Consider the following 4,038-nt stretch of genomic DNA (forward strand, 5'->3'; position numbering starts at 1 on the left):
AAGAGACTCGATTCTTCCATTGAAACTGCGGGGTACAAAAGTCATGTTTCTATTGGGTTGCAGAGGTGTGAACTTGGACCTTCCAGGAGCCAGGCTAGGAGGAGAGGCTGCCTGAGAAGGGGCCAAGCGGGGGATAAGGCTGTGCCAAGGATGGGGAGAGACGACTGCCTGCATCTGCGTACTGGGATTTGGCTAGACGTGGATCTGGACTTTAAAAAGATAGGCTAGTAAATCTACATTTCTTTGCACCATTTGATTTTATTTCTGTCACTTGTAATCTAGAGTCGTGATTAATATGCCAACCTAGGGAGGATCAGAGATGCACCAAGATGCTAGTCTACAGTTTGAGGACTTCGGCTAAAAGACCTCATAGAGAATATCCTCTTTGATAAAGTCAAAACGTTGCATTCTTATTGGGGCTGATTTAGAAGAGTCTCATCTTAACGTTGTCATTTCCTCAGGACCTGGTTTAAGTCATGGTGTCTTAGATGAACTTCTGGTGCCTGTGAATATGGAGACTTTAAGGCGGAAGAAAACCTGAAATTCATTGCTTCTTTATCATTTATCTTTCACTGAAAGACAAAGAAGAGAAATATAGCATGCATACTTGTTAATATTTGCCAGAAAAATATACATAATTGAAATGAAGATTTTAAATTTTTTGAAAACTTCAAATGAATGTTACTTGATCAGGATTTTCTTTTCTGTGTTCTCACTTTTCCTTCTCGTTATGAGCTGAAAACGTTAGTTCTGGCGTAACTTTTATTCCTTCTTAAACACTGGCTTTAATTCCTGGGTGGCCTCATTATCTACTAAAGACATTTGACTATGATATGTTCAAGGTTACCGGTGACGTTTTAAATATTTTTTAAAAAATCATTTTGGTTTTGGCAAGATTCAGAATGCATAAACACATTCTGTTATGCATTCTCTTACTTATTAAATTTACATATTTCTTGAAAAGAACAGTGATTTTTCTCTCTGTCTTAGACGTATGTTCATGCTCTTCCTTACTTGCTTCCTAGTTTGATGTCACGACACAAAAATTTGTTTAAAAGCAAAGAATAAGTCTTATCTGCTTCCCGAATGCCTCCCCAAATTACTTTCCATCAGTCGATATATCTGCTATTAGTGTATGAAATCTACTTTTATCCAGAAGCTTACCAACGAATCTTCACAGTACCTATCATAATGCGTACATCTTAGGGGGAAAAAGAAAGACCTTCGAACATTCCTGTCTTTCCAACCAGCGGTTTTCATAAGCTGAAGTCCCAAGAATAGTCTCATCTTGAGAGAAAGATAAGGCAGGGTCTCAGCAAAATCATTTTTTTCACTAAAGCTGGGACTTTGCTTAAAGGGAAAATAAGGCTCACTGCTTTGTGTGATTGTCTATGTATAACAAGTAAAAAGAGCTCTATGGCATCAGGACAAAATGCACTTTCTTTGCTTGTTTTAATTGTTTGTTGCCAGGGAAAATGTACAGTTATCCCACCGTGAGCGGGGAGGCCTGAGAGTCTCCTGGATGTCGGCGGCATGCATTTTGAGGACCCGCCGCCTGTGGCTGTAATTGAAGGAGGCACCTCCACGCGCAGCGTCCATTCTCTGGTGCTGACTGTGGGTTATGCAGGGCAGTGGCTGACTGGGGCTGGTGCGTGAGGAGCCAGCAGGGTCTCACCTGGGAGACAAGGCGAGGTTTCGCTTTGCCAGCTTGCTGCTCTGGCTCCCTCTGAAGTGGACTTGACTCATCAAGGAAAGCCAGTCCCAACCTCTTCGCGAACTCTGTAAGTCCAGGTCGGGGCCTCTAAAGGCCAAGGCCGAGAATGAGTCATCTATTTGCTCAGGACATGAAACAGCCGACTCCTTCAGGCTGTCTCTTTGGGGAAAAAGGAGCTGGCAGATGGGGAGGCGCGGGCTTCCCATCCCTGCTCCTGGGTGCGTTTGACCTGGGACAATCTCCACGTCTCTGTCCCTGAGCTTTCCTTTCTCTAGCTGGGAGCGGGGCTGGAGCGGCTCTTCCTTTGCAGAGGTCCTGGGAGGGCCACGTTGACCAGTGCCTTTCAAACTGGCACAGAGCAGGGCTGCTAAGTCTGAGGTGTCCGTCGGCTGTAATTAGTGTAGCCAGATGGGGGAGATTCTGGTTCCGATCGGAGAAAGTTACCAAAGTCTCAAAAGGGGACGTGGAGGCAAAGCTCAGTTCTTAGTGGAACGTTTCTTTGCCCAACACCCAACATCAAACAGCACTAACGTCTCCAAAATTTAAACAAGCAAACGCGGCTGGAGACGCGGAGGCAGCAGGAAGCTGGCGTCAGTTAGGGCTCCGCCAGCGGACCATCTGAGAGGCCTGAAAATCTTTCCTTCCTCATCTGCAGGTTGAAAGTCCTCTTTCTCCAGCTTGCCTTTCTTATCTGCCCCCTTCCTTTCCCCCCTTCTTTCTTCCTTTCTCCAAATGGCCTTAAAAACAAACAAACAAAATACAAAAAAAAGCCTCGATGTATAAAATGAAGGCTCCGAGCCTTCTGAGAAGTGGAGCAGCTGGACTAATGAAAAATGTGCCCTTGATTAAGTCCAGCATCTGAAATCTTGAAATTTTTCTGCGGTTAAATTGATTTCCCAGTTCCCAGCAGGGGCTCATGGAGGAGGCTGAGGCGGAGAACGCAGCCTCGCTCAAATGCAAACGGCCCCGTGCTGAGTGTCTTGTCGGAACCCAGCGTCCTACGACCTCTCCTGCGGTTTGGGGTCATGGAGCGGGCTGAGGAGCGCTTCGAAGGATGGCTGGCCCCTCGGTTTCCTCCATGAATCTCGGGCTGGGCTCTGGCCACGCAGCCGCCAGATGCTGGGCCTCCTGCTGCTTCCACATCTGGATAGGCTCAGTCCTCTGGCCGAGGCCTGGCGTGTGGTGACCGTCTGGGGTCCCTGGGAACTCAGGGTCCTCCCGTCCCAGATGGCCCTGAGGGAGGTGCCCCAGTTGCTCAGTAGGCAGAGCTGTTCAGGCTTTCAGGTCTGGCAAGTTTTCAACAAACCTACAAAAGACCCAGTGTTCCCTTTCTCAGTAACTGGTGCCACCAAATGCTCAGTCATTCAGGCCAGTGACCTACCACGTGTCACCCTCGGGTCCTCCCTCTTCTTCCAGCTGACCGACATCGAATGCACTAAATTCAGAATCCACCTCCAGTCTGCCTGCCCCTCCACACCCCTGCCCTCATCAGAGGTGGCACCTTCCTCCTTGCTTGGGTCCTGGTGACAGCTCCCGGTGGGGCCTCCTGCGGCCACTCCTCTCCCCATCGTGAAATCTACTCTCTACGTGCACCCGGGGGAGAGTCAGCTGTCAAATGGAAATGAGACCCCTGATTCAATATTTCCGTGGCTTCCCACAACACCTGGGAGAAAGTGGATCCCACCTCCTCATCACATCCCATAAGGCCTGCACGATTCCCGGAAATGCCCCCAACTTGTGTCTGACCGCCATCTCCCCCGCTCCCTGCATTCCAGCCACACTGGCTGCCCGCTCTTCCTCCGGTACCCCAAGTCTTCCAGCCTTGGGGCCTTTGCACATACTGCCCCCTCCTTCCTGGGATGCTCTTTCCCCAGCTCCCCTCAAGACCTGCTTCCTCACGCCTTCCATTCTCTTCTCAGGCATCACCTACCCCTCTGCACCTCCGCATCATGTCCCCACGTCTGACACAGAACTGTCACTATTCATATTACACGCTTCTATTGTCATTTTCACCCACAGGAATGGCGACCACATGAAAGAAAAACAGCCTGTCTATCTGTTTGCTGTTGGATTTCTGCTCTAAGGAATGGAAGGAGCAATAAGAATAATAGAATGGAATCTTAAGAATTCTAAAATAAATATTTAAATCATAGAATGTTCCGGTCTGATGGAGCCCCTAGTTAAACCCATTCATTCTGCACATGGCAAACTGAGACTGAAGAGGAAAGTGATTTTTCTCCACATCTAAGGTCGAGGGGTCCTGCTCTGTTAGGAGAGGGACCCACTTAGTGTGTGTCTCAGGTAATGAGTGGCTGTGGGAGCTT

The 4,038-nt window shown here is 48.4% G+C and overlaps 1 long non-coding RNA gene across 1 annotated transcript; it reads right to left on the bottom strand.

The window, feature by feature from the left end:
- Positions 1-238: 238 nt before the first annotated feature.
- LOC120603767 (uncharacterized) lies at positions 239-3,786 on the bottom strand. Its single transcript, XR_005653114.1, has 2 exons — positions 3,645-3,786; positions 239-572 (listed from the first exon to the last, which is right to left on the bottom strand). It is a non-coding gene; the product is annotated as an uncharacterized LOC120603767 (long non-coding RNA).
- Between the last annotated feature and the right edge of the window lie 252 nt (positions 3,787-4,038).

This window comes from Pteropus medius, unplaced genomic scaffold, assembly GCF_902729225.1.
Source record: "Pteropus medius unplaced genomic scaffold, Ma_sr-lr_union100, whole genome shotgun sequence".
NCBI classification, from domain to species: Eukaryota; Metazoa; Chordata; class Mammalia; order Chiroptera; family Pteropodidae; genus Pteropus; species Pteropus medius.